Source organism: Taudactylus pleione, unplaced genomic scaffold, assembly GCF_031769625.1.
Source record: "Taudactylus pleione unplaced genomic scaffold, aTauple2 ptg000607l, whole genome shotgun sequence".
NCBI classification, from domain to species: Eukaryota; Metazoa; Chordata; class Amphibia; order Anura; family Myobatrachidae; genus Taudactylus; species Taudactylus pleione.
The window spans coordinates 1,681,070-1,706,394 of NW_028285009.1; the positions used below are offsets into that span (position 1 = coordinate 1,681,070).

Sequence of the window (25,325 nt, forward strand, 5' to 3'; positions counted from 1 at the left end):
CTCTCTTTGCAGCCCCCTCCAGGAGGGTGATATACTGATGACACAAACCCCCGCATTAGTTAAATCTGGCTGCCGGCTACTAGTGCCCCTTTAAGTGCGTCTCTACATCTGCCCCATTGTAGCAAAGTCAGTTTTGCGGACAGATCTTGCACGGTTTTTGCACTGCGCAGGCTTTGGAGCCGAGAGCACACATCTATGGGTGATGATAAGCCATGTCTCCATGTGCAGCTGAAAGGGCATAACTGGGGGGTAACGGGGCATTTGTGTGCAGGATAAGTTTTGTATTGGCGTGTCTGCGCAATTGCGGCCTATGCAGAGTTGTGCTTACGCCTAAATACTGTTTTCGGACTCATGTTTTGGAAGTGTGCACTGATAGTGATGATATTAAAATTGAACCTCTATACACACCTTCCTATACCTTCTAATATCCTGCCTATACCTTCTAAGGATGACGCTAATTTGCGTACGCAGTCATACAGTAAATAAAGACTTAGACCTGGAATCTGTGGTTCCAAAGCACAAGTGTTATTCAAGTAAAAGTAAAGTCAGTTACACGCAATTGATCCAGACACAATTTAGGCGCAAAGGAATTATACAGACCCAAGTACAGTATACATGCGCAGCGCTTCCGGTACCAGATGTTAGGCATCAGCAAGAAACCCCTCAGTCAGCATTCAGCAAGAAGACTAAAGACCCTGTGTTGGAGCACACATATTTATACCCCCCAGGAATAGGCAAAACAATAGGGACGTTTGTTGCTGATGCTATTGGTTCCCAAGGGGGATCCATCTGTTACGGAGCATTTAACAGGCTGGTTCAAATAGACTCACCCAGCCTCTAACAACTGGGGGTCTTTCCCTTCCCGCCCCCTGTATCATCCTAATAGTTAATACATTTTGTTGTTTGAAGTCTCTGTGATCCATCGAGAATGCATGATGCGATCTCCCCACCGATTACACCGGAATACTGTGGAAAGAGTATGCATCAGTACAAAACCAAACACGGCTTTCTTAGCATGTATAAAACCTTAGTTACCAAATATCTTTATTTCACAGCATTTATATTAACTGAACAAACTTAAATCTTCTACCTTAAAACTAATAGAACCTTTTAAGTGAATATGTAATGTGTGAGTGTACGGGGTTTGATATGAAGACGCTAGTTAACTGGGGACAGATGCGTGTGCATTTAGATACTAAACGGTGTTTTCATTCGAGGTCTTAAGCATAATGTGTGCATGTGAAATGGTGAAAGATGCAATCGCATGATGCTAATAATTGTGCATTCGCTACTGGGCGTCATGTTAGCAGCTCAATTGTGCGTAATGTGCAGTGTTTATGCATGAGATTCCATCTATGATGGACTTAACATATATATATATATATATATATATATATACATACACACACACACACACACACACACATATCATTCCTCACTCACAGTTTCAGACTGCAATGCAAATGTGACCTCCAGCTGTGAAGCTAGGGCCATTCTGTCTGGGTGTGAAACTAAAACCTGTTTAGGAATCAGACAAATCCAATTGTGTAGATCAATGCCTGGATTATATTACAATTGGGGATTCCCAATTTGTATGTAAAACACTCACAGTTTCTGGTGCATTGTCTTTTCTATTTACTTTTTCGCATGAGGCTGTTCTTCTAGTTGCCCTTACACCAGTGCTGGGCAATCTGTGACCCTCCAGCTGTAGTGGAACTTACACATTCCTGCATGCTTGGCAACCTGGGGCCTGATACAGGGGTGGCCGCTAATGCAGCTGTGACTGCACCTTTATGCTAAAGCCACGGTTGCTGGGATTCGTACAGAGACATCCACCGACTGCAGCACTGAACCGATGGGTGTGCGTATTAAGACGCAGCAACAGCTGGATAGCGGTCGCACCACTGAACATTGCGCCAGCCCTATGGAGGCGCAGATTATCCATCTGAACATGGCTACAGAAATCAGGGAAACTGTGGCAAAAGATGGAGTTGCTGATCGAGACACGCCGGCATCTAGTTGGCCCCCCCACAGAAACGGCCACTGAAATTGCATCTAAATTTTCTGCATTTCTGCAGCTTTCGGCGGCAACCGTATGCGCAGTGCGGATCACAAGCAAGCGGAACCTCTGAATCATGCCCCTAATGGGCTTTTTTTTAATTTAAATTTGATCTAACAGACATGTTTGCGACAACATTAGTGTTGTTGGCTATGGTGATATGTGCTGGCATTCTATAAACCCCTCAAGCTCAGTGGTGGTTCTAGGCACGGGCTAGCAGGGCCATCGCCCGGAACGCATCCCTGCCTGAACTCACCATCGCACAGCAGGTTCCTGTGGAAAACCCCACCCCCCACAACGGAATCAGTATGATTTACCGCCGGCAGTATGGCCAGCGATTCTAGTAATCCCGACAGCGGCACCCCGGCAGACGTGAAGATACTGATCGCTCATTTTGGTAAGTATTGCTAACCTAATTCGCCCCCCTAAATCTCCCTTAGGGGTGCCTAACCCTAACCTTCCCCCCAAGTGCCTAACCCCCCTCTAAGTGCCTAAACCTAACCCCCCTTCCCCGCAGCCTTACCCTAATTCTCCCAGGGGGGTGCCTAACCCTCACCTTCCCCCGGGAGTGCCTAACCTGAATCCCCCCTTCCCCTAGTCTAGCCCTAACCCTCCCAGGGGGGTGCCTAACCCTAAGTCCCCCCCGAGAGCCCCTAATCCTCCCCCCGCGACTGTCCGCGCCCTGCACCCGGCTTACCTTTGATCGGTATGCTGGGTGTCGGGCTCCCGGTGTAGGTCGGGATTTCAACGCCTGTCATTAGTACCTTGCCGGGATTAGACAATCGGGAATCCGGCAGGTCGGGATTTCGTCCGTCGGCTTCCCGATTGCTTCCCCCCCAACCTCCCGCTGGTGTTATTGGGTAAACGCTCAGGGGGAGGGCAGGGCAATGAAGGCAATGCAGCACGAGACGGCGCTGGGCACAGGGAAGCCTAGCGCCGGCCCTGCTCAAGCTTCACGTGTTTAACAGTTTTGCAAACTTTGACTTGGAAAGAAATTTATATATGAACCATTTCCTGACATTTCCCCACTTTCTCTCTACCCGGCGGTGACCCGAGGATTGTCCTCGGATCACCTCCTATCAGCGACAGCCAGTCACTTGCATGCGCAGAACAGTGGGAGAGCAGGTTGTATCAGCATATACTCATAGCATCAGTAAGTAGCCGTAACCTCGTTGTCCGGTACTGTGATGCCGCTGATATTGAACCTGCTGACCACAGTCTGTACATCGGCTGCTGTATAACTAAAAGACTTAAAACATTGCTCGGCATTTGCTCCTGCAGAATTGTAGAGCACTTCTTTGATTCCCATCTTTGCAACTCAATACGTCTCTCACACTGACAGGCTAGATTGTAAATTCTGTTGATCGATCTATAATGCTTATCGGGAATCTAATTTGCTACCAGGGGTGCTGGGTCGTGCGTACGGAGATGGGAAGCCAGGTTCTGACGGATCGTGGGACTGGTGCTAATGCTGATACTGATGATAGAGATTGCGGCTGTGGACAGAATAAGAGTGGGCGGAGCAGCTTCCTTCTTGGGCCCACAGATCCTGGCTATAGGAACAAGGCAGTAGTAAAGGGAGACTGCGTAATAATAACAACAGACAGACAGAGCAGTAAGAGGGCCCTGCATGGCAGGATTACAGTCTACCGAGAAATAGTTATCTGATACTTGAGGATAAGTTGTTACATAATGCAAATTGTTTCAGCCACATTTATAAAGAGCTCTGGCTTGCGCAGGAAGGTGTATGGTATGATGCTTGAGAAATCATCGTTATAGTGTAGCTTAGTAGTAGGGGTGAGCGGGTTCGGATTTCTGAAATCCGAACCCCCCTGAGCCCCCCCGATCCGAGGCAGATCCGAGTCAGGCTCGACTTTTCCCGCCTGACTCGGATTCTGAAATCGAGGCAAAACGTCATCATCCCGCCTTCCGAGTCTCGCGGGTTTTGGATCCTATATAAGGTACCCGCGTCGGCGGCATTTTCTCACTCGGCTGTGGACAGTGAAGAGGGAGGGTGGGAGTTAGGGCTGGCTGGGCTGTGTAGTGTAGTGTAGTGTAGTGCAGAGTAGTGTTGTGCTGTGCTGCGCTTTGCTGCTGTTGTCCATAGGGGCTGTGTCCACTACTTCAAAGTCCATAGGGGCTGGCTGTGTTGTGCTGTGCTGCTGTTGTTAATAGGGGCTGTGTCCACTACTTCAAAGTCCATAGGGGCTGGCTGGACTGTGTTGTGCAGTCAGTTGTCCATAGGGGCTGTGTCCACTCCAAAGTCCTGTGCAGTGTCCCAGTCCTAAAGGGGTGCTGTAGTGTTGTCCAGGGGGTGCTCTGTCCGTCAGGGGTGCTCCCCCCAAGTGCTAAAAAAAATAATATATTTTCTGTGTTTGTGAATTGTGTGCGCAGTAGCCGCACATGCATCAACAAAGTAGTGCCAAGCGTGCGCCTGTGTCATAAGTCAAGGGCCGGTTTGGACATCTGGTCCGGACTGAAGGATGTGCCAACAATTTCTGACAAGTCTACTGTCACTGCATATGATACTGTCCTCAAAGCAGCAGCGACAAGCGTGCGTCTGTCTGTTAAAGGGTGGTGTAACCCTCAAAGTGCGCTCCACAAACAATAAAAAAATTCTTCTTTTTTTTCTGTCTTTGTGAAATATGTGGGCTGTAGCCGCACCTGCATCCTTAAAGCAGCAGCGACAAGCGTGCGTCTGTCTGTTAAAGGATTACATCGGTGACAGCATCCAAGTTGGCATGTCAGACAGTCCGTACTGGCAGGAAAAAGAAGCAATTTGGAGGTCCCTGTACAAACTGGCTCTATGTTATCTGAGTTGCCCCCCCTCCAGTGTGTACTCCGAAAGAGTGTTTAGTGCAGCCGGGAACCTTGTCAGCGAAAGGCGTAGGAGGTTGCTTCCACAAAATGTGGAGAAGATGATGTTCATAAAATGAATTAACAACTCTTCCAGGGAGACCAGCCTCCAGAACGTACAGAGGGACCTGTGGTTGTGGATTCCAGCAGGGACGAATTAATACTCTGTGAGGATGAGGATGTACACAACACTGAAGAGGGTGAGGAATCGGTGGATGAGGAGGATGAGGATGACATCTTGCCTCCGTAGAGCCAGTTTGTGCAGGGACAGATTAATTGCCAGCTTGTTTTGTGGGGGCCCAAACGAACCAATCATTTCAGCCACAGTCGTGTGGCAGACCCTGGCGCTGAAATGATTGGTTTGTTAAAGTGTGCATGTCCTGTTTATACAACATAAGGGTGGGTGGGAGGGCCCAAGGACAATTCCATCTTGCACCTCTTTTTTTTCTTTGAATTATGTACTGTTTGGGGCCTAGTTTTTCAAACTGCCATCCTGTATGCCACTGCAGTGTCACTCCTAGATGGACCACGTGTTTGTGCCGCCCACTCGTATCTCTTAGCATAGTCATCCAGCTACCTCGGTGCAACCTTTTGGATATAAAAACACTATTGTTTGGTGTGAGGTGTTCAGAATAGACTGGAAATGAGCGGAAATTAAGGTTATTGAGGTTAATAATAGCATAGGAGCAGAAAAACACACAAATTCTGTGATTTTAGCTGTTTTTATGCTTTTTTTAAAAAAAAATACAGATCCAAAACACAAAACCCAGAACCCAAAACACGGAAGGGTGGTTTTGGCAAAACCAATCCAGATCCAAAACACGAAGAAAGATCCAGATCCAAAACCAAAACACAAAACACGAAAAGTGGCCGGTGCACACCCCTACTTAGTAGGCATGTTTAGAAAAATTCAACCCAACGTACACAGCTAGACGTCCCCAGCTGGGCAGAGGTCAGCTCAGGACATAGATTGGTCACTTTATGTATACACAGGCACACTCCGGACTGATGATAAACTTCCTGCAGGAAATGAATTTGCCAGGTTCACTGGTATTTTGTGCCTTGTTTCTGCCAGTTATATTACAGCGGGATTTTGAACACACTTTCCCTGTATGGACAAGCCCCCGGCTGTCCCTGTTACTGTGTACATTTTGTGGGATCAGTGACATAACGGGGATTAGTTCATGAATGGGAGAGTAAGGCGGTGTAATCCCTTTACAATATTCTGCTTTGTGTGCTTTGTGTGTTTTTAGAAGGGATATTTCTGCTTTCAGCTTTAGGCGGATTATTTGGTCTACCCCTAATTATCCCGTCCTCTTTGAACCTCCGTTTTTTAACCCCTGTAAAACGACAATGATTTTTAATTCTTTAATCTGGGTCATCAGCCGCCTCTGGGAGAGGCACAATCTCCCCCTTGTGCTATTATGTGTGATCTCTACCTAAGGTTTCCAACCTCTGTCCTTAGGAGACCAGTTTTTAAAGGTTGATGACAAAAAATGTATAGAGGTCACATTGGGTCCTCCAATTTTCATTAAGGACATAGACGTCCCCACCAGATAACATAAGTAATATAAGTTTAATTATTGTTCCTATTAACATCACTACATACAGGACTCCACAAGGGATAGAATTATAGTGCAGCACCGCCAACCTTGAACAAAATAAATAGTAGGGCTCCAGAGACGGTATATTTCGTCGACATGTAGAATGTTGACAGCGTGATAATGACATGGACTGAACGTTGACATGTTCAGTATGTTGACATACTTCATTCAACGAAGATGCTAACAGGAACATGGTTTCAAGATTAAACCAATGCCACCGACACCATGCCAGTTCCACCCTCACCCACCCACGTTACACAGTGAAACCTCAGTAAGGTCTGTGGCTGATCTTCCCCAGCTCACAGAACTCTTTTTTTGATTTCTACCATCCTTCCAATAAATAGTAAGTTACAGTATTCACGGCAACTTCTAATATCCTTCACATTTTCAACAGCTGCGACCTTGCGCCATGTACAATGCAAAGTGTAAATGGGACACATCATCCTCATCTGTACTACAACAGGGTAGAGAGTATCATACACTATAATGTTTTCCCATTGGCTTGAGGCCAGGGTCTTGCGTGCCTGATACTGCTTGGTAACTTTTGCCCTTTTATCTATGGCTGATTCACGTTGGGTGTTTTGCGGAGCCTGGTAGCTGAGCCTCTTAGGAACATACTGCAGGGACAGGAGACAGTGTAGCAGCCGGTCACACTGACCACTGATATGATAACATTTTTTGGTTCACAAGCACAGAGTACAAGAGTACACAACCCCACCAAGCAATGACTGCAATCTACCCGATAGACACATCAGATATGTGATGCATCGGATGGTTTGTGTGGCCACCTGTGAGACTGGCAGACTCAGCATAAGCTCTGCAGGTCAGTCCTGTCAGCTCTGCAGAAACTTTCCAATCAGTTTATTTGGCAAACGCCCCTATCTGGTTTGTTTTGAAAGTGATAAGGAACAGATAAGAACTATTCCCCAGCAAAGAACCCTGTGAACTCCTGACACCCCAGAAATAAGTATAATGATATAATGGTCTGGTGGAGAGTTGGCCGCAGAATGGCGAAAAATAAATATGGCATGGAAACATGGCGTATTTACGCACATACACTCATCTTAAGATGTGTGAGCCTCTGTGACGACAGCAAATGGGTCTGGTGTACTACAAGTCACCATCATCAGTGTGTATTTGCGCCAGCCCTGTTACTGGTGCTAAAGTCGCACCTCCATTTTAGGCATGCGTTTATGCACATACAGTAATTGCTGGTCTACAAGAGCTTAATTTGCATGAACATGCCCTCACAGACAGCAGTGGCGTAACTAAGGGGGGTCGAGCAGGGCGAGTGCCCTGGGTGCTGTATGACCGGCCTCACGGGGGGGGGAGGGTGTGTGTGTGTACCGGTACCGGCCCGCCCTAGTTAGGCAGTGTAGCGCCGACTGCAGTGTGTGCGGTCAGCGCTTCAAATTTACACAGGGCCGGCGTTAGGCTTCCCTGCGCCGAGCGCCGGTCCTGTGCTGCACAGCCGAGCCCCTTCCCTCCCCCTGAGCGCTTACCCAATAGCGCCAGGAGGGTGGGAGGCGGGCTCAGGCCGTGCAGTTTAACACACACATTGCTGCCAGCGTGGCAGCGATGTGTGTGTTAACCAGCAGCCAATGAGAATCAGACAGACTCTCATTGGCTGCTGCTGCTGCACACACATCACTGCCGCGCGGCGGCGATGTGTGTGTTAACCAGCAACCAATGAGAGTCAGACAGACTCTCATTCACTGCAAGAGCTGGACTGGAGTTCCATTTTAAAATTGCCCTGGGCTCCAAATACCCTAGTTACGCCACTGCAGACAAGATAGCTACTTTGCAGTCTGGTATTCTGATTTTGGGTGGAGACCTTAATTGGCCAATGGATTCTCACTTAGATACCTGAAAAGTCCACTCACACTCCTCTTTCCATATACACCGTCAAGCTTATCCAATTGAGGTCTAGATATAAGAAAGAAAAGGCCGACCAGGTGTCAGCTTTTTTGGACACCATTAAGTCCCCCAAATCAAAACACGTGATCCCTGGCACAATCCGTTCTGCTGTGATTATCAGAAGCTTGCCAGGCGTTTAATAAAGACCTAACTTATACAGTTAAACAAGCTTACCGGAAATGTCGATAGAAGTACTTTCGGTTGGGGAACATACCTAGTAGACTTCAGGCTCAAGCTTTGCAACAGAGGAGATAGGGTTATTCTTCCAATAATATTATAGACAGTGCTAAAATATGTCTACCCCTTCCACCTCTCCTGTTCGGTCCGACCTCCCCGACTGAATTAGATCCTACCTTTCTAAATTTCCTTTACTGACCAAGAGGTTGCAGATGCGATCAAATCCACCTTGACGGACAAGAGCCCTGGACCGAATGGTTTTACCATCTCAAATTACAAAAGTTTCCTGGGCAGGTTGGTCCCCATGCTTGCTAACCCAGGCCTTTAATTATATCTCTGATTTAGGGGTGAGCGGGTTCGGATTTCTGAAATCCGAACCCCCCCGAGCCCCCCCGATCCGAGTCCGATCCGAATCAGGCTCGACTTTTCCCGCCTGACTCGGATCTGAAATCGAGGCAAAACATCATCATCCCGCCTTCCGAGTCTCGCGGGTTTTGGATCCTATATAAGGTACCCACGTCGGCGCCATTTTCTCACTCGGCTGTGGACAGTGAAGAGGGAGGGTGGGAGTTAGGGCTGTGTAGTGTAGTGTAGTGTAGTGCTGCTGTTGTCCACTACTTCAAAGTTCATAGGGGCTGGCTGTGTTGTGCTGTGCTGCTGTTGTTAATAGGGGCTGTGTCCACTACTTCAAAGTCCATAGGGGCTGGCTGGACTGTGTTGTGCAGTCAGTTCTCCATAGGGGCTGTGTCCACTCCAAAGTCCTGTGCAGTGTCCCAGTCCTAAAGAGGTGCTGTAGTGTTGTCCAGGGGGTGCTCTGTCCATCAGGGGTGCTCCCCCCAAGTGCTAAAAAAATAATATATTTTCTGTGTTTGTGAATTGTGTGCGCAGTAGCCGCACGTGCATCAACAAAGTAGTGCCAAGCGTGCGCCTGTGTCATAAGTAAAGGGCCGGCTGGCTTGACCGTTAAGGGTGCTGTAACCCCCGAAAGTACACTCCAGTCCAAACCAAAAAAAAAATTATTTTCTGTGTTTGTGAATTGTGTGCGCAGTAGCCGCACGTGCATCAACAAAGTAGTGCCAAGCGTGCGCCTGTGTCATAAGTAAAGGGCCGGCTGGCTTGACCGTTAAGGGTGCTGTAACCCCCGAAAGTACACTCCAGTCCAAACCAAAAAAAAAATTATTTTCTGTGTTTGTGAATTGTGTGCGCAGTAGCCGCACGTGCATCAACAAAGTAGTGCCAAGCGTGCGCCTGTGTCATAAGTAAAGGGCCGGCTGGCTTGACCGTTAAGGGTGCTGTAACCCCCGAAAGTACACTCCAGTCCAAACCAAAAAAAAAATTATTTTCTGTGTTTGTGAATTGTGTGCGCAGTAGCCGCACGTGCATCAACAAAGTAGTGCCAAGCGTGCGCCTGTGTCATAAGTAAAGGGCCGGCTGGCTTGACCGTTAAGGGTGCTGTAACCCCCGAAAGTACACTCCAGTCCAAACCAAAAAAAAAATTATTTTCTGTGTTTGTGAATTGTGTGCGCAGTAGCCGCACGTGCATCAACAAAGTAGTGCCAAGCGTGCGCCTGTGTCATAAGTAAAGGGCCGGCTGGCTTGACCGTTAAGGGTGCTGTAACCCCCGAAAGTACACTCCAGTCCAAACCAAAAAAAAAATTATTTTCTGTGTTTGTGAATTGTGTGCGCAGTAGCCGCACGTGCATCAACAAAGTAGTGCCAAGCGTGCGCCTGTGTCATAAGTAAAGGGCCGGCTGGCTTGACCGTTAAGGGTGCTGTAACCCCCGAAAGTACACTCCAGTCCAAACCAAAAAAAAAATTATTTTCTGTGTTTGTGAATTGTGTGCGCAGTAGCCGCACGTGCATCAACAAAGTAGTGCCAAGCGTGCGCCTGTGTCATAAGTAAAGGGCCGGCTGGCTTGACCGTTAAGGGTGCTGTAACCCCCGAAAGTACACTCCAGTTCAAACCAAAAAAAAAATTATTTTCTGTGTTTGTGAATTGTGTGCGCAGTAGCCGCACGTGCATCAACAAAGTAGTGCCAAGCGTGCGCCTGTGTCATAAGTAAAGGGCCGGCTGGCTTGACCGTTAAGGGTGCTGTAACCCCCGAAAGTACACTCCAGTCCAAACCAAAAAAAAAATTATTTTCTGTGTTTGTGAATTGTGTGCGCAGTAGCCGCACGTGCATCAACAAAGTAGTGCCAAGCATGCGCCTGTGTCATAAGTAAAGGGCCGGCTGGCTTGACCGTTAAGGGTGCTGTAACCCCCGAAAGTACACTCCAGTCCAAACCAAAAAAAAAATTATTTTCTGTGTTTGTGAATTGTGTGCGCAGTAGCCGCACGTGCATCAACAAAGTAGTGCCAAGCGTGCGCCTGTGTCATAAGTAAAGGGCCGGCTGGCTTGACCGTTAAGGGTGCTGTAACCCCCGAAAGTACACTCCAGTCCAAACCAAAAAAAAAATTATTTTCTGTGTTTGTGAATTGTGTGCGCAGTAGCCGCACGTGCATCAACAAAGTAGTGCCAAGCGTGCGCCTGTGTCATAAGTAAAGGGCCGGCTGGCTTGACCGTTAAGGGTGCTGTAACCCCCGAAAGTACACTCCAGTCCAAACCAAAAAAAAAATTATTTTCTGTGTTTGTGAATTGTGTGCGCAGTAGCCGCACGTGCATCAACAAAGTAGTGCCAAGCGTGCGCCTGTGTCATAAGTAAAGGGCCGGCTGGCTTGACCGTTAAGGGTGCTGTAACCCCCGAAAGTACACTCCAGTCCAAACCAAAAAAAAAATTATTTTCTGTGTTTGTGAATTGTGTGCGCAGTAGCCGCACGTGCATCAACAAAGTAGTGCCAAGCGTGCGCCTGTGTCATAAGTAAAGGGCCGGCTGGCTTGACCGTTAAGGGTGCTGTAACCCCCGAAAGTACACTCCAGTCCAAACCAAAAAAAAAATTATTTTCTGTGTTTGTGAATTGTGTGCGCAGTAGCCGCACGTGCATCAACAAAGTAGTGCCAAGCGTGCGCCTGTGTCATAAGTAAAGGGCCGGCTGGCTTGACCGTTAAGGGTGCTGTAACCCCCGAAAGTACACTCCAGTCCAAACCAAAAAAAAAATTATTTTCTGTGTTTGTGAATTGTGTGCGCAGTAGCCGCACGTGCATCAACAAAGTAGTGCCAAGCGTGCGCCTGTGTCATAAGTAAAGGGCCGGCTGGCTTGACCGTTAAGGGTGCTGTAACCCCCGAAAGTACACTCCAGTCCAAACCAAAAAAAAAATTATTTTCTGTGTTTGTGAATTGTGTGCGCAGTAGCCGCACGTGCATCAACAAAGTAGTGCCAAGCGTGCGCCTGTGTCATAAGTAAAGGGCCGGCTGGCTTGACCGTTAAGGGTGCTGTAACCCCCGAAAGTACACTCCAGTCCAAACCAAAAAAAAAATTATTTTCTGTGTTTGTGAATTGTGTGCGCAGTAGCCGCACGTGCATCAACAAAGTAGTGCCAAGCGTGCGCCTGTGTCATAAGTAAAGGGCCGGCTGGCTTGACCGTTAAGGGTGCTGTAACCCCCGAAAGTACACTCCAGTCCAAACCAAAAAAAAAATTATTTTCTGTGTTTGTGAATTGTGTGCACTGTGGCTGCACGTGCATCAACAAAGGAGCAGCGCCAAGCGTGCGCCTGTGTCCCATAAGTAAAGAGCCGGCTGGCTCATTTCTTAAAGGGTGGTGTAACCCACAAAGTGCACTACTCTCCAGCAAAAATAAAATAATATTTTCTGTGTTTGTGTGCGCTTTAGCCGCACGTATATATATCAATATAACATAAATGGAGGACCAAACTTTCTCAGATAAAAATAAAATAGGGAAAGATCAAGAACCACTTCCTCCTAGTGCTGTTGCTGCTGGGAGTTGTTCATCATCCCAGAGAGGAAGTAGGAACATCACTACTTTTACTAAACAATTGACCCTCCAACAGTCCCTAGCGATGAGGATGAAGTACGACAGCAGTCATCCTGAAGCAAAACGTATAACTGAGGCCTTGACTGCTATGTTGGTGTTAGACGTGCGTCCGGTATCCGACATTAGTGCAGTGGGATTTAGACAATTGATGGAGGTAGTGTGTCCTCGGTTCCAAATCCCGTCTAGATTCCACCTGCATCCTCAAAGCAGCAGCGACAAGCATGCGTCTGTCTGTTAAAGGGTGGTGACACCCTCAAAGTGTGCTACACAAACAATTAAAATATTGTTCTTTTTTTTTCTGTCTTTGTGAATTGTGTGGGCTGTAGCCGCACCTGCATCCTTAAAGCAGCAGCGACAAGCGTGCGTCTGTCTGTTAAAGGGTGGTGACACCCTCAAAGTGTGCTACACAAACAATTAAAATATTGTTCTTTTTTTTTCTGTCTTTGTGAATTGTGTGGGCTGTAGCCGCACCTGCATCCTTAAAGCAGCAGCGACAAGCGTGCGTCTGTCTGTTAAAGGGTGGTGACACCCTCAAAGTGTGCTACACAAACAATTAAAATATTGTTCTTTTTTTTTTGGTCTTTGTGAAATGTGTGGGCTGTAGCCGCACCTGCATCCTTAAAGCAGCAGCGACAAGCGTACGTCTGTCTGTTAAAGGGTGGTGACACCCTCAAAGTGTGCTACACAAACAATTAAAATATTGTTCTTTTTTTTTCTGTCTTTGTGAATTGTGTGGGCTGTAGCCGCACCTGCATCCTTAAAGCAGCAGCGACAAGCGTGCGTCTGTCTGTTAAAGGGTGGTGACACCCTCAAAGTGTGCTACACTAACAATTAAAATATTGTTCTTTTTTTTTTGGTCTTTGTGAAATGTGTGGGCTGTAGCCGCACCTGCATCCTTAAAGCAGCAGCGACAAGCGTGCGTCTGTCTGTTAAAGGGTGGTGTAACTCTCAAAGTGCTCCAAAAAATAAAAAACTATTTTTTTAATGTGTTTGTGACTTGTGTGCGATGTAGCCGCACCTGCATCCTTAAAGCAGCAGCGACAAGCGTGCGTCTGTCTGTTAAAGGGTGGTGACACCCTCAAAGTGTGCTACACAAACAATAAAAATATTCTTCTTTTTTCTGTCTATGTGAATTGTGTGGGCTGTAGCCGCACCTGCATCCTTAAAGCAGCAGCGACAAGCGTGCGTCTGTCTGTTAAAGGGTGGTGACACCCTCAAAGTGTTCTACACAAACAATTAAAATATTGTTCTTTTTTTTTCGGTCTTTGTGAAATGTGTGGGCTGTAGCCGCACCTGCATCCTTAAAGCAGCAGCGACAAGCGTGCGTCTGTCTGTTAAAGGGTGGTGTAACTCTCAAAATGTTCCAAAAAATAAAAAACTATTTTTTAATGTGTTTGTGACTTGTGTGCGATGTAGCCACACTTGCATCCTCAAAGCAGCAGCGACAAGCGTGCGTCTGTCTGTTAAAGGGTGGTGACACCCTCAAAGTGTGCTACACAAACAATTAAAATATTGTTCTTTTTTTTTCTGTCTATGTGAATTGTGTGGGCTGTAGCCGCACCTGCATCCTTAAAGCAGCAGCGACAAGCGTGCGTCTGTCTGTTAAAGGGTGGTGACACCTCAAAGTGTTCTACACAAACAATTAAAATATTGTTCTTTTTTTTTTGGTCTTTGTGAAATGTGTGGGCTGTAGCCGCACCTGCATCCTTAAAGCAGCAGCGACAAGCGTGCGTCTGTCTGTTAAAGGGTGGTGACACCTCAAAGTGTTCTACACAAACAATTAAAATATTGTTCTTTTTTTTTTGGTCTTTGTGAAATGTGTGGGCTGTAGCCGCACCTGCATCCTTAAAGCAGCAGCGACAAGCGTGCGTCTGTCTGTTAAAGGGTGGTGACACCTCAAAGTGTTCTACACAAACAATTAAAATATTCTTCTTCTTTTTTCTGTCTTTGTGAATTGTGTGGGCTGTAGCCGCACTTGCATCCTCAAAGCAGCAGCGACAAGCGTGCGTCTGTCTGTTAAAGGGTGGTGTAACCCTCAAAGTGTGCTCCACAAACAATAAAAATATTCTTTTTTTTTTCTGTCTTTGTGAATTGTGTGGGCTGTAGCCGCACTTGAATCCTCAAAGCAGCAGCGACAAGCGTGCGTCTGTCTGTTAAAGGATTACATCGGTGACAGCATCCAAGTAGGCATGTCAGACAGTCCGTACCTGTACTGGCAGGAAAAAGAAGCAATTTGGAGGTCCCTGTACAAACTGGCTCTATTTTACCTGAGTTGCCCCCCCTCCAGTGTGTACTCCGAAAGAGTGTTTAGTGCAGCCGGGAACCTTGTCAGCGAAAGGCGTAGGAGGTTGCTTCCACAAAATGTGGAGAAGATGATGTTCATAAAATGAATTATCAACTCTTCCAGGGAGACCAGCCTCCAGAACGTACAGAGGGACCTGTGGTTCCAGCAGGGACGAATTAATACTCTGTGAGGATGAGGATGTACACACTGAAGAGGGTGAGGAATCGGTGGATGAGGAGGATGAGGATGACATCTTGCCTCCGTAGAGCCAGTTTGTGCAGGGACAGATAAATTGCCAGCTTGTTTTGTGGGGGCCCAAACGAACCAATCATTTCAGCCACAGTTGTGTGGCAGACCCTGGCGCTGAAATGATTGGTTTGTTAAAGTGTGCATGTCCTGTTTATACAACATAAGGGTGGGTGGGAGGGCCCAAGGACAATTCCATCTTGCACCTCTTTTTTTTCTTTGCATTATGTACAGTTTGGGGCCTAGTTTTTCAATGCCATCCTGTCTGCCACTGCAGTTTCACGCCTAGATGGGTCACGTGTTTGTGCCGCCCACTTGTGTCGCTTAGCATAGTCATCCAGCTACCTCGGTGCAACCTTTTGGACATAAAAACACTATTGTGAGGTGTGAGGTATTCAGAATAGACTGGAAATGAGTGGAAATTAAGGTTATTGAGGTTAATAATAGCATAGGAGCAGAAAAACCTACAAATTCTGTGATTTTAGCTGTTTTTATGCTTTTTTTCAAAAAAATACAGATCCAAAACACAAAACCCAGAACCCAAAACACGCAAGGGTGGTTTTGGCAAAACCAATCCAGATCCAAAACACGAAGAAAGATCCAGATCCAAAACCAAAACACAAAACACGAAAAGTGGCCGGTGCACACCCCTACTCTGATTCCAGATCAGGCTGGGTGTGTCCCAGGTCGAGCAGCCAAGAACAAAGCCACCAAAGTTATTGATTTGGTTCATTTTCTCTCGGCTTCAACATCCCTTACACTCTTATTATCCACTGATGCAGAGAAGGTGTTTGATTGTTTGGGATGGTGTTTTATAAGTGAGGTGCGGGAGCACCTGGGCTTGGGTGATTTAAGCTGTGCCCGTATCCGGCGCTTTCTGATAACCACTCGGCTCTGGTGAGGGTGAATGGGATCCTCTCCGAACCCTATACCATCTCAAGTGGACGAGGCAGGTTTGTCCCTCTCTCCCCTTATGTTATCTTATCTATGGAGGCCCTCACTAGGGCGATCAGAGCCATCCCAGATATTTTATATATATATATATATATACACAAATGTAAAGCTGGCACTTGACAAATACTAGATATACCTCAGACGGTAAAGAAAACCAAAGAACGAAACAAATCAAACTGCTGCACTCACGGGACCTTTAGACTGTCTATTTAACCCAGGCTGGGATTAAGCAGTCGGGAAGCCAGCTGTCGGGATTAGGTCCGCCGGCTTCCCGACTGCGGAATCAGCATGATTTACCGCCGGACCCATGCCCGGTGGTTCAAATCCTGACACCGGCAGCCCGACAAGGATGAAAATCCTGATCGTCCCCAGGTAAGTATTCACTAACCTATTCTACCCCCTAACCCTAACCCTCCTTAGGGGTGCCTAACCCTAACCTTCCCCCCCAGTGCCTAACCCTAATCCCCCCTCTAAGTGCCTAAACCTAACCCCCCCTTCCCCGCTGCCTAAACCTAAGTCCCCCGGGGTGGTGCCTAACCCTATGTCCCCCCTGGGAGCCTCTAACCTAAAGCGCGGCTGTCCGCGCTCGGTGCCCGGCATCTCTTCGATTGGGATGCCGGGCACCGGTCTCCCGGCGCCGGTAAAATGACAGGCGTCTAGATTTAGACACCTGTCATTTAACCCTCGCCGGGATTAAGCAGTCAGGAAGCCGGCTGTCGGGATTAGGTCCGCCAGCTTCCCGACTGCATACCTTTAAAGTAGACTCCAGACTCCAGTGGTCTAAGGGCCTGAGTCAGACCCGGTCGCAAGTGCTGAGCGCTCGCAACCGGGTCGATGGTGGCCCAGAGTGCATGCGCACGACGGAGCCGGCTCCGTCGTGCGCATGCGCGAGACCTGGATAGCGACGGACAATCCGTCACTCCAGGTCTCGCACCAAAGGGGGCGAGTTGTCGATGTTGAGTGACAGCTCGCCCCCTTTGGTGGGCGGGCCTGGGGGGTGGCTGCCCAAACGGAGGCGTTCCCATGAGAACGCCTGTCGTTTGGGGGCGGCTCCACTGACATCACGAGTGATGTCAGTGGAGAACTTCCGGCTCTGTTAGAGCTGAAATCTCTCTGGGGCTTGAAGCCACGAGACCCTACCGCAAGGGTCTCGTCGCAAACCCGATGGTTGCAATGGTCTTGACCACCGCGACCATCATCATGGCCGCTCGCTGTAGCTGTGGGTGGTTCTAAAAAAAAAAAGCCCGGCCCTGATTCAGAGCGAGCAGCTCTGAATCAGGCCCTAAGTTCAATGTTTCAGTCTCAACGACTTTTATCAAGAAGTTTGCTTATATACAATGTCACACCTGCCCTACTCCCACCTATACTACCAACACTAATACACACTCACACTTACCCTTCTCCCACCTATACTGCCCACACTAATACACCCTTACACTTACCCTTCTCCCACCTATACTGCACACTAATACACCCTCACACCTACCCTACTCCCACCTATACTGCCCACACTAATCTACACTCACACTTACCCTTCTCCCACCTATACTGCACACACTAATCTACACTCACACCCTTCTCCCACCTATACTGCCCACACTAATCTACACTCACACTTACCCTTCTCCCACCTATACTGCCCACACTAATACACACTCACACTTACCCTTCTCCCACCTATACTGCCCACACTAATACACCCTCACACCTACCCTACTCCCACCTATACTGCCCACACTAATACACACTCACACTTACCCTTCTCCCACCTATACTGCCCACACTAATCTACACTCACACTTACCCTTCTCCCACCTATACTGCCCACACTAATCTACACTCACACTTACCCTTCTCCCAACTATACTGCCCACACTAATACACACTCACACTTACCCTTCTCCCAACTATACTGCCCACACTAATACACGCTCACACTTACCCTTCTCCCACCTATACTGCCCACACTAATCTACACTCACACTTACCCTACTCCCACCTATACTGCCCACACTAATACACGCTCACACTTACCCTTCTCCCACCTATACTGCCCACACTAATACACACTCACACTTACCCTTCTCCCACCTATACTACCCACACTAATCTACACTCACACTTACCCTACTCCCACCTATACTGCCCACACTAATACACACTCACACTTACCCTTCTCCAATTTATACTGCCCACACTAATCTACACTCACACTTACCCTTCTCCCACCTATACTGCCCACACTAATCTCACTCACACTTACCCTTCTCCCACCTATACTGCCCACACTAATACACACTCACACTTACCCTTCTCCCACCTATACTGCCCACACTAATACACACTCACACTTACCCTTCTCCCACCTATATTGCCCACACTAATCTACATTCACACTTACCCTTCTCCCACCTTTACTGCCCACACTAATACACACTCACACTTACCCTTCTCCCACCTATACTACCCACACTAATCTACACTCACACTTACCCTTCTCCCACCTATACTGCCCACACTAATACACCCTTACACTTACCCTTCTCCCACCTATACTACCTACACCTATACTACCTACACTTATTCATATTGGGTGTTTTGCAGACCCTGGTGACTGAGGGTCTGATTCACTATGGTACTCAATATTGCGTGCGCACGCAGTTCAACTGCGATAGTATGCTAATCCATTGAGATCACAATGCAATCTCAGCACAACACAGGGACGCCCACTTTACCTTACACACATCCGTAATGTTTAGCACTACTGCGAAACCATCGGTACAACGGAGTACCATCGCAGCCTCACGCACACTTACACAAGCTCTGACCTTACTCAGAAATTGCCAACAACCACGCACGCCATCAGGTCTCAGGCTGCGTAGGGCATCGCAGTGGATAATTTATGCACATCCCTGCAACGGCGTTGAAATGCACTGGCACGCCTGCGTTAGCCTGACACCCCCCCCACCCATCACCACCCACAAATGGCACTTCCTGTCAATCACTGCGATGGACCTACGCAGTCCTAGCGGACGTAGTCCTGATCACAATGGCTACTTCGCGCACTGCGATGCATACGCGTGCGCAGTACACAACTATCGGCCGATTGCGTGCGTATTAGCAACTGAATCAGGCCTTGAGCCTCTTAGGAACATAATTATCTACAGGGACAGGAACGCTGCAGCTGGTCACACTGACCACTGTACATTAAGCTCCATCTGATATCGTCCTTTGGTTCACAAACACAACCTATAAGAGTACACAACCCCACCAAGCAATGACTGCAATCTATAAGATAGCTACATCAAATAAGATAGCTACATCAAATAGGCAACGCAAGGTGTGTGTTATTAGTCCTTAAAGCTCTGCAGAAACATTCAAATCAATTTATTTGGCAAACACACCTATCTGGTTTGTCCTGTGAGTGATAAGTGACAGATAAGATTTATTTTCCTGCAGAAAAGTGAGAACCCAATGACCTCATATAATGTCACGTTGTGCAGTGATAACTTCTTAGATACTAGATGGGTCGTTTTCCTTCTGGGCTGAATATCTCACCTTCTAACACATTGTGCCCTCAGGGCAAAGCACCTGCTGGACGCTGTATGAGCACCTGCTGGACGCTGTATGTATACTGTATACCCGCAGTAGTGGAATTTGCTCCATGTGAAATTAATTTAGATTTGCTTATATTGACTGCTGTACTATACTTACTTTGATTTGTAATTTTTCCCTGCTATCCTCTGGTGGATCAATAAGTACAGTATTTCTAACCTACCTACATGTGAGCTAGAGATTTCAGCAGTATAAGGATGTTGCAGGTTCCTGCAGAACAGATAACTCTTCAGCATTGCACTGCATGAGACCTTGCGCCAGACTCAGAGGTGGTTGGAGGTGCAGTAGCGGCAAGGTGACCATGTGAGCAGTATCAGCCTATCATAATGGGCGGATAAATTCCCAGCATGAGCTGCCGATGGCCCCACAATTCTTGCTCTGATGAACTTCTCTCCTCCACAGTAAAGGCCCCCATACATCAGCAATTGATTGCAGCAATCGTGCAATTTGCAATCGATTGTGTATAAAAATCTTTCCCTTTTTCAATCGATTGCAGAATTGCCACAATCGATTGAAAAAGGGAAAGATTTTTATACACAATCGATTGCAAATTGCACGATTGCTGCAATCAATTGCTGATGTATGGGGGCCTTCACTTTTCATTCTTTCAAAACACAAATGAAAAGTTAAAGCACTATGGGACATGTGTATAAATCACCGGGTTATTTGCGGCAATAAGAAATTATGTTCCGCCCCAATTGTATCAAAAATCACATGGAGGTACAAGGAGCCCAACCCGACGATGTGTTATTATTATTATAATTTATATTATATATATATATATATATATATATATATATATATATAAACAAAACAAATAGCGGCACTCTCAGGACGTAAAAAAAGAAGACTCACGATTCCACCAGGTCTCCGTTCAACGTTTCAGTCGATTGGACTTTTATCAAGAACAGCAACAACGTGAAAACAAACATACCTTTATACCCCCAAGCATCCCATGAAGTGAACACGAATCCTGCCTTGCCGCCCGCCGAGTGCATGACGTCACTCGGGAGGGACCGGCGCATGCATGATGACACGGCCGCTGAGAACTGAGGACGCCACAAAGGGTTGCCATGGCAGCCCAGTTCTACATAGCGGTCGCTAACAGCAGGACAAAAAACATGATAACCAATATATATCACATGATGCCAACATAGGCTCTAAGAGAACCTAATGGTGGTGATAATGTTAGAGATACAATACAATGCAAATCAATATGTATAAACATGAATGCACGGACAGGTAAGTGACATAAACCAAATACAATACAGAGAAGTGTGACCAAACAAACAGTGAGCAAGCATGGATCATAAATAATAAATCAAGCTGTGTGAAAATAATGGGCAAATAGTACGGTACATGGTACAGAACTCTAATGTATAAACGTCGCAGGGAGAGGAAGTGCACATATCAATGAAACATGTGTATGGAATAACAGAAGTCATGGGTATATAAAGAACAGCCACTATATAAGTGGCCATATGTAGAGATGGACAGAACCAGCAAATGGTATATGACCATGACAGAACTGAAACTATGATATGGATGTGTCAGAAAAAATAATTCAAGAGTCTCAGAGATGCAACAAGAAACTGACAAAGAAATAAGGTGAACCTCAAATGCTGTGGACATCGAATGCTGTAATACTGTATGGACATGGCAAAAATGCATATAATAAGTAATAACGGTGGATAAGGAAAGGACAAAACATAAGGAAAATGTGGAAGACAAGGAAAACGGAAGTGTTGGCTGAAGTGCAATTGATTATAGTGTCTAGTTACAGCACCAGGTATTCCAAGGTGGTCTCCCATCCAAGTACTGACCCGGCCTACACTGCTTAGCTTCAAAGATCAGACGGTATAAGGCGTATCCAGTGTAGAATGGCTGTAATTGAGACATAAATGATCCAGAATACATGCACGGCCGATGGGCCCACTGTGGCCAACACGTCCAAGGGGAAAAGAAGGGAATGGGCAAAAACAGGGAAAAAAAGGAAGGAAGAGAGGGTAAGGGAAGACAATGGCAAAAATACTGTTGCCTCAGTATACAAGATATGAAATGCTTTGTTGGACCACAGAGGGTAAAAAATACCCAGTAAGTACTGGAGAGTAAGTGCGCTCTAATGTCAAGAAAATGTTCTTTAATAGTAACATGAAAAAGATAATTGTTCGTTCAGTCCAGAGGGGGAAACTGTATTCATCTTATAGATCCAAAAGGTCTCAAGTTGGAGAAGTTTCTTTTCTCTGTCACCTCCTCGTTTAGTGGGGGGGACGTGGTCAATTATCTTGTACACCAGAGTAGATAAAGAGTGTCGTAAGTTCTTAAAGTGCCGTGCCACAGGCTGATCTACTTCTTTCCCATCAAGGGCCTGTCTGATTGCAATCCGATGTTGGGCCATTCGAATCCGAGCTGTACAAGTAGTTTTCCCTATGTAGACAAGTCCACAGGGGCAGCGAATCATGTAGATGATATACTTGGTGGTATAACACAACACATGTTTAATAGGTATGCGTTTCCCAGAGTGTGGATGTACAACATCGGGACCTGTTTCCAAATATCCACAGGTGGTGCAACCAGTGCAACGATAACAACCAGGTTTTTTAGAGAGAAAATGGTCCATAACGGGAGGCCCACGACTGACATCATTGTGTACTAACCAGTCTTTTAGGTTCTTCCCACGTTTGTATCCTAGCATAATCTTAGAGTTTAGTAGAGGTTTGATGGTATGATCCGTATTGACAATGGGCCATAGGCGTTTAGTGGTAGAGTTAATGTATTTACTGGCTATATTGTGCTGATTCACAAATATCAAAGTGTTTGTGTTTCTAAGTGTAGAGTCAGTTTGTTGGCTACATTGTTGGTTTGAACCAATGGCTCTTTCTTTCGCCCGTAGAAGATCTTTATGTCTGTAACCTCGTTCCAAAAATTTGATGATCATGTTGTCTATTTCAGCAACAGCCTGTTGGGGGTCTTTGGTAATTCTGATTGCTCGTAGAAATTGTGAATATGGTAGGCTTCTTTTAAGAGACACAGGATGATGGCTTTGTGCATGTAGTAGAGAGTTGCCATCAGTGGGTTTATGATAAACCGTGGTGTTGAAGCTGGTACCCGTCCAATAAATGTTGATGTCCAAAAAATTTACATGTTTGGGACTTTGTTCAAAAGTGAATGTGATGTATTTATGCTTGGAATTGATTTTCACCATGGTTTTGATGAAATCTTCCTCAGTGCCCGACCAGAGGACCAAAATGTCGTCTATGTACCGAACAAAAAAAATGAAAAATTTATTGAAGTCTGGATTATTAAAAAACAATTCTTTCTCGATGGCAAACATATAAACGTTGGCAAAGGATGGTGCTACATGAGACCCCATGGCGCAGCCTTTCTTTTGGAGAAAAAATGTATCATCAAACAAAAAATAATTGTTTTTTAAAGTTTGTCTGAGAAGACATATAAAAAAGTCAATATTGGGTCCCTGATAATCAGTTTGTAATTTCAAAAAAGACTCCATGTGTTCACAGCCCTCCTTATGGGGTATACTGGTGTATAATGAGTTGACGTCTATTGTGCACATAATGAGATTTGTAGGGAGGTTTTGTAAGGAATGTAGTTTATTAAGCAGAGAGTGTGAATCAAGCAAAAAAGTAGGTTCTTGTGAGATTAGAGGTTGCAAGAAATGATCAAGATATTTGGAAGTTTTACTGTATAGTTCATCTCTAGCGGAAATGATGGGACGACCCGGAGGTGAAATAAGATTTGTGGATCTTAGGTAAACTGTAAAGCAGGGGAGCCACAGGTTTATCTACAGTTAAAAATTGCAACGTGTCACTAGTAATGAAGCCATGTTGTAAAGCTTCAGATAAACAAATGTCCAGTTCTTTCTTGAATTTGGACACCGGATCATGAGTTAAACATGAGTAAGTATCTAAGTCATTTACTTGGCGATAGATTTCGTTGACATAGTGGTCTCTGTCTTGGATGACAATCGCACCTCCTTTATCAGCTGAACGAATAACAATGGAGGTATCCTTGCTAAGGGTGGTGAGGGCAACAAATTCCTCTTTCGATAAATTATGGTGTAAGGGTTTAAGGCCCTGATTCAGACCCACTCGCAAGTGGCTGTCCACTCGCAAGTGGGTCGATGTTGTGCACTGGCATGCGCACAACGGCGGGAGCTCCGTCGTGCGCATGCGCCAGACGCGACGAGTGAAGGACTTTCCTTCGCTCGATGTTTCTGATCAAAGGGGGCATGCTGTCGATGTTGATTGACAGCACGCCCCCTTTGGTGGGCATGCCGGGGGCATGCCTCCCTGACGGGGGCGTTCCCAAGGGAACGCCTACCGTCAGAAGCCGGCCCACTGACATCACTAGTGATGTCAGTGGGAGTGATTTTGGCTCTGATAGAGCCAAAATCACTCCGGGCCTTGCGGTTGAAAAACTCAACCGCAGGCTCCGGCTCGCAGTGGCGATGGTCGCGATGGTCAAGACCATCGCGGCCATCAAACTGCACGCTCGTATAGGCTGTGGGTGGTGACCCACAGCTATACGAGCATCCAGGAGGACGCTCCATAATTATGGAGGCCGGCCCTCATTCAGAGCGTGCGCTCTGCTCAGAGCATATGGCTCTGAATGAGGGCCTAAGGCCCTTGAAGTGTGTGGTAACATCATGATCTAATATTCTAATAAAGCTCTTGATAGAAGCGTTGTTAGAACAAGGTTCAAAGGTGGAAGTTTTTTTGAAAGGGGCAGATGTTGTGGGAGGTGAAGTATTGGTAGAGTTGCTAAAAAATTCTTATATATATATACAGTCAGGTCCATAAATATTGGGACATTGACAGAATTTTCATATTTTGGCCTCTATTCACCACCACAATGGCTTTGGAATGAAACAAACAAGATGTGATTTAACTGCAGACTTTCAGATTTAATTTGAGGGTGATTACATCCAAATCAGGTGAACGGTGTAGGAATTACAATGGTTTCTATATGTGCCTCCCACTTTTTAAGGGGCCAAAAGTAATGGGACAAACTAAACAATCCTAAATCTAACTTTCACTTTTTAATACTTTGTTGCAAATCCTTTGCAGGCAATTACAGCCTGAAGTCTGGAACGCTGGGTTTCATCCCTGGTGATGCTCTGCCAGGCCTCTACTGCAAATGTCTTCAGTTCCTGCTTGTTCTTGGGGCATTTTCCCTTCAGTTTTGTCTTCATCAAGTGAAATGCATGCTCAATTGGATTCAGGTCAGGGGATTGACTTGGCCATTGCATAACATTCCACTTTTTAGCCTTAAAAAACTCTTTGGTTGCTTTTGCAGTATGCTTTGGGTCATTGTCCATCTGCACTGTGAAGCGCCGTCCAATGAGTTCTGAAGCATTTGACTTAATATGAGCATATAATATTGCCCGAAACACTTCAGAATTCATTCTGCTGCTTTTGTCAGCAGTCACATCATCAATAAATACAAGGGAACCAGATCCATTGGCAGCCATACATGCCCACGCCATGACACTACCACCACCATGCTTCACTGATGAGGTGGTATGTTTTGGATCATGAGCAGTTCCTTTCCTTCTCTTCTCTTCCCATCACTCTGGTACAAGTTGATCTTTGTCTCATCTGTCCATAGGATGTTGTTCCAGAACTGTAATGGCGTTTTTAGATGTTGTTTGGCAAACTCTA

General features: G+C 46.4%; 1 pseudogene; it reads right to left on the reverse strand.

Moving 5' to 3' along the window:
- Nucleotides 1-21,418: 21,418 nt before the first annotated feature.
- On the reverse strand, nt 21,419-21,536 carry LOC148480694 (5S ribosomal RNA; annotated as a pseudogene).
- Nucleotides 21,537-25,325: the final 3,789 nt, after the last annotated feature.